The following is a 9,932-nucleotide window of genomic DNA, read 5'->3' as shown; positions in this document are numbered from 1 at the left end:
CCCTGGACCGGGGTTTGAACCAAGGACCTTCTCGCTGAGAGGCAGCAGCTCTACCAGTTGCGCCACCGTGCTGCCCTATATGTATATATGTATATATGTATATATGTTTATTTTATTTTATTTTTGTATATATGCATATACATAAAGGGATCTTAGCAAACAATTATGCCCAAAATACTCATAAATTTTACTTTAGGGTGGCACAGTGGCGCAGTGGCACAGTGATTAGCGCTGTCACCTCTCAGTCAGAATGTCGCAGATTGCCTTCTGGTCAGGGGCCTTCCAGGATGGATATAATTTAAGTTCCCTGTGCACACATGGGTTTTTTCTGAGTACTCTGGTTTCTTCCCACAGACCAAAAACATGCATGTTAAGTTAAAGCGTAACTCTAGATGTCCCTAGGCTTGAGACAGTGTGTGAATGACTCATTGTCACTCAATGTCTCATTTGTCTCTGTGTCCCCCTGATGGATTTGTGACCAGTCAAAGTTGTATTTTGCCTCTCACACAGTGACTACTGGAGATAGGCACTACTTTTTTGGCAACCAAGAAATTAAATAAAACTGGATGGGTATATGGATTGATGGAATTTCCTTTAGATTCCCACAAAAACCTCAAAACAATGTGTTTGATATTGATGAACTTGAACTTTGAATGCCAGCTGGAAGGGGAAATCTTGAGATTTTGTGTTGCTTCATGTCCTTTGAATCTCCTTTCTGTCCCCTTGTGTCTAATGTAATAACCCGTTTACATTTCTCAAGTTATAAAAATGGTGTAACCTCAAACTGTGTGTGCATTCCAACACTTGAGTACACAGCGTAGTTATCACAGTAGCAGTGCTGTTCCTTCAGGGTGTGTCATTGCGCTGCACAGTAGCAAAGGCAAAGATCACATGAATAACCATTATTCAAATCGATTCAAATTAGGGGGGCACTCAAAGTAATCGGCTAATATCCTACAAAAAAAAAATCAATTCCACTCCCATTTGGACACAATTGAATGCGTCTGAAGAGGGCAATTATTAAACACACAGATCAGATCCATAATTGGCGGAGGAGGGGGTATATTGTCATGAGGCTTAATGCACTTCCACTGAGCCAAGAGAAGACACTCACTCCAAGCTAGTTTGTGTGGCAGCAGTCATCGGAGCTGGCAGAGGATATACTGAACCTGCCAGGACATTAGGAAGGGTTACAAAGGCTGGAGTTTATAGTGGCAGGGGAACGGGAGTGGGCAGTACATCTTCAGTCTTGTGAGGCCCATTCCCCACCAACCTCCCCTTAGCATTCACCCTACTGCAACAACCCCCATCTACTTCTGCATACCCTGGAGGCTTGCTTCACTATGGGTCCCTGACACACCGGAGAGATGACCCTGGGAATCTCATTATGCATACAACCAAAGTGTGCCCCCCTTACCACCAACAGAACCACCGCTGCCGCCACCCTCAACCCTACCGCCAGCAGCCCCCCACTAATGCATTTGCATACAGAAGACAGACCAAATAAGGTAATAAATCAGTCGCCTATATTCAAATGCTTTACAGGGAGATTGAAACCCCTGCATGCACTACTTCAAGTAAATTCACCCACATACTGTGGAGCCAGATACCTATTCTCATCAGCGGACACAGGCACTGCATTCACCGGACACCTGATATAAATATATATCCTGCTTCACTGCATTGCCGAGGGATGAACTACCTCAATATATTAATATACATATGCTTATATCTCATATGCCCAAGGCAAACTAGCTACCTCGGTTATAAGGCTGGGCTCCGTGGCACCCGAAGGTCACAGCTCACACCGAGGAAGGGAGACTATTTGAATATTGCACTTAATGTAGGTCTTTGGACACCCCCTCTGCCAATTCACTTTGCCTCATCAATAATGAAATTGCCATGAACATGGAAATCAAAGCAGTTTCCTTAAGGTGGGATTACAGAGGGTTTCAATTTTCTTACAGCAGGCCAACATGTAATGGAGCTGAGCTTTTGTGCTGCAACAAAGTGTTACTTTACTTTGAAACCAATGTGATTCACAGTTGACATGAAGGAAGTGAGCGCTGCACATGCTTGATATGGCTGATTATAAAAGTCTGAGAATAAATAAATAGGAATGTCTGGCTGTTGTGTACGCCTGAATAGGACACAGTGAGATGGAATAAGAAAATCAAATCTCCTAAACGGAGTAAGATATATTTGTGTGAGTGTATGTGTGTGCTTGTGCTGACTGGCACAATAAAGCGGGCCCACTATGATTGCATTATGATTTGGTGGAAAATGAATTCTGCTTAACAAGCTGCACCACTATGCACCCCCTACACACACAACCAGCCCCACCAACACACTTACTTCCATCCCATTATTTTCAATAAAAATGGGGAGGAAAAAAAAAAAAGATGCATTTTAAGATACATGCAAATAGCTATCCATCAATCAATTTGTTGGTCCCAAAACTACCATCAAAGGGGCAGAGGCTGTGAAGTATGCAATTCCCCATCAACAAATGGAGGATTGAAACAGAATCCTTCAAGCTTAATTAATGGGAAGTCTGCCACTATTACTTGGTTTGTTTAACGCGCCTCACACAGAGGGCAAGTTGTCCTTTTTTGAATCAGTGCACTGAATTCCACTTGTTCAACATCACTGAACTGCTTTTCATGCAAAAAAAACAATCCATCTCATTTTTAATCCTTCCCCCTCGTGGGTCGACATGTCATTATTTTGATCCGCACGTACAATGGCTTCACACATTCATATCGCATCACTCAGCGAGTGTGTGGCAGTAATTATCACGAGGCAGAGATTTCTATTTGTAGAATAACTACCTTCAGTTAGGCAGACGCACTGAGGCAGTAATTTTTGTTTCATCCCAAAGTTCAGCCGCACACAAAACACCGCTCTTCTTCAGATAGCCAATTACATCTCAGTAAACAGCCGCTGCAGCCCCGTTTTTACTCAAGCATCATTGCAAATCTATAATAAAACCAGCGCGAAAAAAGGAAAACAGAAAGTTTGTTCAAAAAATGTCAATCTTGAACTTTCTGTGCAGCACCAAAATGGAAACGAGTCAATGTAAATAATGGTTTAATAAAAAATCCTCCTCCAGTGTAAATCCAACGCAAAATTCACTAAAATACGGGAAACTTCAACCTCTTGAGCTAATAACTGGTAACAGGAAGAGGGCTTAGACAAAAGATCAGTCAAGCGTTCATTTGAATATTCAAATCCGTTTTAATAAAACTCGCCTTGATTCATTTGCCAAAAAACGCTCCCTTTGAACGAGAAAGAACATTATTTGAATTTCGCTGCAGAAAAGAAAGACGGGGGGATCAGAAAGTATTCACCTGTTTAAGGCCATTGTCTGAAAGCATGAATATTACTCTGCGTTTAAACAGATAAATTACTTTTTGCAAACACAAACCAAAAAGTGTACATCAAAATATCTTCACTGGCTTAAACCTAACTTTTCTTTGAGGGTTAATACCATTTAAACAAATCTGTTTGTATAATTATTCAGTATAACTGAATTAACATTTTAGTACTCCTCAAATGTGAAAACAAGAAAATCATGAGTACAGAAGGTGTTCACTGGTGTTGGTCTTTACAATGTTACACTTAGACCCAAAAGTGGTTTTACCTTAAAAAAAGAATGCAATAAAAGGCTGTGAAATCCAAAATAAATAAACTCGTCCCTGTTTGCGTAGTTGGGGACTACAGCTCTCTTCTTTATTTTACAGGTTGGTACATTCACATTCAGACTTTTACAAAAGGTCTGCTGAAATATTTGCTTGCATGAGTGGAAACAAGCCTATATGATTTTGAAGGATTTCCTCTGTCATCGCTGCACAAAACATGACAAAAGAAACACGCTGGCTGTAAAAAGAAAGAAGCTGGAATCTCCTACTTCTTACAGCGCTGTCAGTCACACTGTACTCTGATAAATACAGAAAGGGTTGCTGTTCCAGGAACGGGTCATGCAAATACTTTAAAAAAAACATGCTTTACTGAAGTACATACAGAGGCAGGTAAATACATTATACACAGAATGAATACAATAAAAATAGTTTGCTTTATTAAGAACCATATTGTCTCATTTCCAACAACAACTCATAACAAGTACTGTACTTTCCACTGTACACGTCGCACCATCGTATATGGAAAAAGCATAATAAGTCATTTTGCCGTATAGGTCGCATCTATTATGCATCACCGTTGACCACCCAGAAACGTTGGCCGGTGTTTTGCCAAAAATCGATTGACTGCTAAATGGCGGCCGCGGGAGTGTGGACAGGAGGACTTTAATAAGAATTTAACAAGATTAACACTTAAAAACAATTATTTGTTTACTCAAAATTATAACAAATGTGTGTCTCAGTCTAACTTTTCCTTAATAAATGCATTTTGACAGTCAAATCAGCTGCATTTCAAAAATCGATTTGTGGAAGTGGGAGCACGCAGAGGGAGGACTCGCTGTGCATTTCTTCAAAATTTAACAAGATAATCACCTAAAAACAATTATTTGTTCGCTCGACTTTATAGTAAAGGTGTGTTTCAGTTGAACTTTTCCTTAATAAATGCACTTCATTGGTCAAATCAGCTGCATTTCTCCTGGGCGGCGCGGTGAAATGCAGCTGGTTTGGCGTTTGCTCCAGGGGTTCCGGAGTGAGACAAAGGTGGCTCTGTATGGCAAGCCAAGGGACTCATTAAAAGCCACTTTTATATATTAATGAGACACTTGGCTTGCCATATTTCTCGAGAGCCATGTAGCGGCTGAAAATGGTAGTTTAATATTTTCCATGTCAGAATAAATGAAATTGTCAGATGTCAGCCAAAAAAATGGATTATAAATACTTTGTATGAAGAAAAAATGTATATTAGTCGCTTCAGTGCATAAGTCGCAGGACCTGCAAATTTATGCAAAAAATGTGTGGCTTATACAGCAAAAAATACGGTAATGACTTTGATTATAGGATCAGTCAGAGTCAAGTTAAAAAAAAAGGTTAATTTTGGATTTTTATATCTGTTAGGTCAGATTTGAATTAAGCATAACTATTTTTGATACTTTAAATCACATTTGTCAAACTCAAGGTCCAGGGGCCAAATGTGGCCCTCGTTGACATCTTTTCTGGTCCCCAAAATGTTTAACGTAAAATATTTTTATCACTTGATTTTTTTCAGTAACCTTTGATTATGATGTTGAAAGTACGACAAAGAAATGAGATCAATTAAACGTTTGCTGAGGAACCTGCAACCAAGAAAAGATGTTTGGTATCTAACTTGAGTTAATGTAGATTCTGAAACCGGCCCTTAGTTTGAAAAAGGTTTTAATTCCTTTTGTAAGTGAGATTGACACTCCTGCTTTAAACTAAAAGAGCAATCATTTTGGAGTGTGTTAAATAATTAATAACTTGGCAGTTACAGTATGTTTTTGAATCGCCTCACTTTGGAGAAATAGAGTTTACAGAAGAATTTGCAGTCCAGTTGAACCAAACACTGACTATTTAATAATTAGGCTGAGCAGACAAATTCCAATATTACAGATCTTCTAAATTTCATAACATCTTGTGTTAACGTTTTTATTTAAACCTTTGCACAGCCGTTGGTTTTACCATAGATAGCTATTTAAAAAACATATTATGTTTTTGTTGCTGGACATGCACCCTGGATGTCCCTCGTGTGTTACAGCTAGCTGCTGCTGCTATTTGCAATCACAAATAATTATACAACACTAATGAAAAAACATAATTCTATGTAACAAACCTTTTTTTTGTTTCTGTATTAAAACTATCCATTAGCTCATTAATCATTTTGTAAACCTCTAACTTAAGTGAAATATAAACTATTTCTGTAAAGTGGGGTAATTTAAAGCACTATCAGCAACAGGTAAGATAATTACTTATATCTTTCTCACAGAAATACACTTCAAAATGATCAATTTTATTGTTTTAAATCAAAGCTGCCAAAATATTTTCTAAAACATTTATTTCTCTATGAATAGACACTAATTATGTTTCCACAGTTAGCAAGACATGCTCAAGAAGGTGAACGCTACCCTAATAACCACAATGTCAGCCCCACATATAGCTAAACACGTTCTTTTCTTTAGACATCTAGTGACAACAACAGTCATAATGTGGCAGCACTTACTTTAAAATTAACAATCTTTAAAAGTTCAAAACAAGAAAAAAAAATGCATGTGCCTTGAATAATCTCTTTTATAAGATCTGTTTTAACAGCAAGTTCATGAAAAACTCCTTTCAATGTTCAGATCTAGGACCTTTTTTCAACCTGGTTGCAGAACACAAAAAGATCTACAAAGTTTGACAAAGATCCAGATGTTTTTCTGCTCTTTAGTGATATTAAACAAAGTTTCAGAGTGCAGACATGTCAGTCTTGAGTCAGGTGGTAGGAAGACTTCTGTACTTGTGGTTACAAACAAACATCACTTGGCAGCTCTTTATCTTTGTCGTGCAGGTTAAACTGTTACATAAAAAATATCTAAAATGCAGCTGCAGGGCGACGCCCGGGTTTAACTCTACCTTGCTGCACTCCTTTTAATTCACAGTTTTTTCGTGGATGCACTCAAACATCTGGTTAAGATGTCTTTTTTTTTTTTTTAACAGATGACTGTTTGGTTTCTGTGAAAGTTCCAGATTACAGCAACAATGTCACTTACTGCATTACATCATGATTCACCTGTAAAAAATGTTTCAAGTCTTAAGATATAAAAAAACAAATGTTACACTTGCACTGGCGCGAACGTGCTCGTGGGGGAATCTCTTTCTCCCCCACCCCCCATGAGGCATGAAAAGGCCTCGCTTTTGATTCCTCCCTTTTTTTCTCAAGGCCTCAGCGCTCATAAACAAAGTGATTTATTCAAACTTTCCATATCAGAATTCTGCTATCTAATTACTTCAGGGTGGGGGGGGGGGGGGGGGGTGGGGGGGGGGGCAGCATATTCCACTCACCTATGAGTTATGGAGAAGCTTTTTTTATGAGTGAAGTTGATGGAGGATCAGGCGACGAGCTCATCATAAATCCTCAATAATGCAAACGTTTGAGGAATATCTCAAAATAAAAATGCAAATGTGATTAAGAATGGGTTAGCCTGTGCTGATATGGCAGCTTGTATCATCTAAAGAGATGTGCAGCACCTACAGGGAGAAAAGTGCCACGTACTAAGGAGGCACTCAAATAAATAAATAACACTGAGTAGCAGAGATGGTATATGGTAATATTTTCTTTATGGCGTGCACGGATACACGGTGCCAGGTACGCACACACACTCAGAGACACACACTTTCTTTAAAAAAAAAGAAGAAAGAAAAGAATGAATGCCCAACATTTTAATCTCACACCTTCGTGGCCCTAACGAGGAGGCATAAACTTTTAGGAGGGAGGATGAAGTGGAGGCTTGCACATGCAAATGGGCCGAGCGGAAAATGGCGGAGGTACAATGCAGGAGCTTGTTAGTGACTGAGAGGCGAACAGTGAGGACGATTGCGACAACTCGTCACTCGCCTTTTATCTCTCGTCACCGACAGATGAAAAATCACCGTGAATCCACCACATCCGTCTGCATTAACATAACAAAGCCTGCGAGGAGGGAATGAGAGGGAGAAAAGGAGGCCATAGCAACTGTCCTCCTCAAATATACCCAAAGTCCAACCGATGCAACAAACAGGCTAGCTCTTAGTTAATATTTTATATCCTTTTGTTAAACTCAACTTTTTCTTCGTCTGTTTCTTTTGTTTTTCTTTCTCAAACACGCACAAAGCACGTTCACACAGATCACAGTGGTGAGAACAGATGTCTACCTAAAGAAGATCCTCCCCAATCTGAGCATCATCTCACCGCTCAGAGGGTCCTGTCAGCGTAACGTACAGGGCAGAGTTACACACAGGTCCCCCTGTTGTCTGAAAAAAAGGACAAAAAACAAGGGTCTCACCACATCTTCCTTTGATTTCTCTCTTTTCATTCTTCTCCATCACCCTTCACCCCTCCATACAGAGCTTATTGGGTGCACAGGGAAGAGGAATGAGAAGACGGGGGGTGGGGGGTGGAAGACATTATGCATATGAAAATGTCCTGAAAGAGGTGTGATTTATGTATGCATTAGATGCAGATTCCATTACGGGCCAGTGGCTCAAGTGAGATCTTTCCAGGAACACCAGGGCGACCTGATCAGACTCAGTCTCATTACTGGCCATACGGGCAGCGGAGGGGAACTACAGATGAGAGGGAGGGAGGGAGAGGAAGGGTGCAACCGAGGGAGACAGAAGAAATAGAGGAGGCATATTTACAACCTGGACACACACACCTCACCCACAGGGATAGAGTAAATTGCAATCTGCCCTCGAAGACCGCTGCGGATCACACACAGGCATTCACCTGAAAAAAGAGTGGGAGAGAAAAGAGGAGAGGGGGAGAAAGAAGAAAAAAGTGTGTAGAAGCGTCTGTGGATAACTGTGGTCAACTGTGAACATAGTTTGTGTTTGTGTTCCCATCCACCATCCAGCTGCATTCTTTTTCACCTCAAATGACCTACTGTATGCGCTGCAATGCATATGCAGCCCTAAAAATATATACATATATGTATAAATATATATATAAATATGCAAGTCCACGCATGCAGTCAGCTGGGGTGGTGGTACAAGCATGTTTGGCTTGATAATCACGTGCCTGTAGGAGATAAGGGAAAAGTGTTTTGTGAAAAGAAAACACGGGCTGCAGTCCTCCATCCCGGCTGACCCGGCACTGTAGCCCTTGTGATTGGGGTCAGCCAGGAGATTCCTCTCTGGCCAGCTAATGTGATTGCATCAGAGCAATCCCCTTAAACGCCATCAGCTCTGATCTGCATAGTAATTGGCTCGGCTCTCCTTGGACGTGACCTTGGGGAGGGGCGCTGTCACTCCCGATGGTCTCTCCTGTACTGGCAATCACACACACACATAACAAACTCTCTGACACACACACACACTCAGAGACTCGGGAAGACTTCCCCAAAAGGCTGCCTCGATATTGGCTAAACTGATGAGGAACTTCAGATGGCAGGTGTTAATAAACTACCAGGAAACAGGTGATACCACCTAATCAACGTGTATCAAAAGACAGCTATACATGTCCATACAGATGTATGCTACTTTAGTGGGACATCTTGAAGAAGCAGCGTTTCAAGTGAGTTTGCAGGGGAACAGACTAAAGTCAGCAGCTTTCAGACTGAGATGTGTAGCGAACGTTCTCAAAATGCCCTTAAAGCTGCTTTAAGTATGAATGAGTATCTTTCCATGATAGCAGTAATTTATAAAGAAAAGGTACGGGTGAAGTCATGTTGCTGCAACTCCATTCCTCAAACAGCCCCATAACCTTCTCTCTTTTTGTCCTTCTTGCATCAGCACTATTTGTTGAAGATCTTAACAAAAGACAAAGAAGCAAATGTATATTTTATGACTCTATGCCTCTGGTTTATCTTCCTTTGTGGGGCTTGTGTATACAATCGAAAGCAGCTCTCGGAGAGAAAAAGCGCTTTTTCTCCTCCTGTCCCCCGATGTCAACGACAAGGTAAGTTGTGGCTTTGGTATCGTTTTTTTGATATGCATTTCAAACGAGGAGGGAAAAAACTTCACAACCACAGAGGCTAATTTGCAATGGAGATTTGAGTTTATTTTTTCATTATTTTTTATTATCGTTCTCTGCTTTGGAAAGCAAAACAGTCAAGAGTGTCAAGCGAGTGACAAGTTTGTTTTCCTGTAATGATTTCCGCAAACTTGAGGTCTGTTCTGTTTTGTTCCTTAGACAGTTTGACCTAGTTGGAGAGTGAGCTCGTCCCTCTCTCCTTTCCCTCGCTCATGCATTGTTAAAGCCATGGGCCCGTATTAGGCGCTCCCAAGTCATCACGTGTCATATGGAAGTTAATACAAACTCTC

Source organism: Nematolebias whitei, chromosome 12 (assembly GCF_014905685.2).
Source record: "Nematolebias whitei isolate Nwh7 chromosome 12, NemWhi1, whole genome shotgun sequence".
Lineage (NCBI taxonomy): Eukaryota > Metazoa > Chordata > Actinopteri > Cyprinodontiformes > Rivulidae > Nematolebias > Nematolebias whitei.
Note: the sequence above shows the minus strand (reverse complement) of the source record.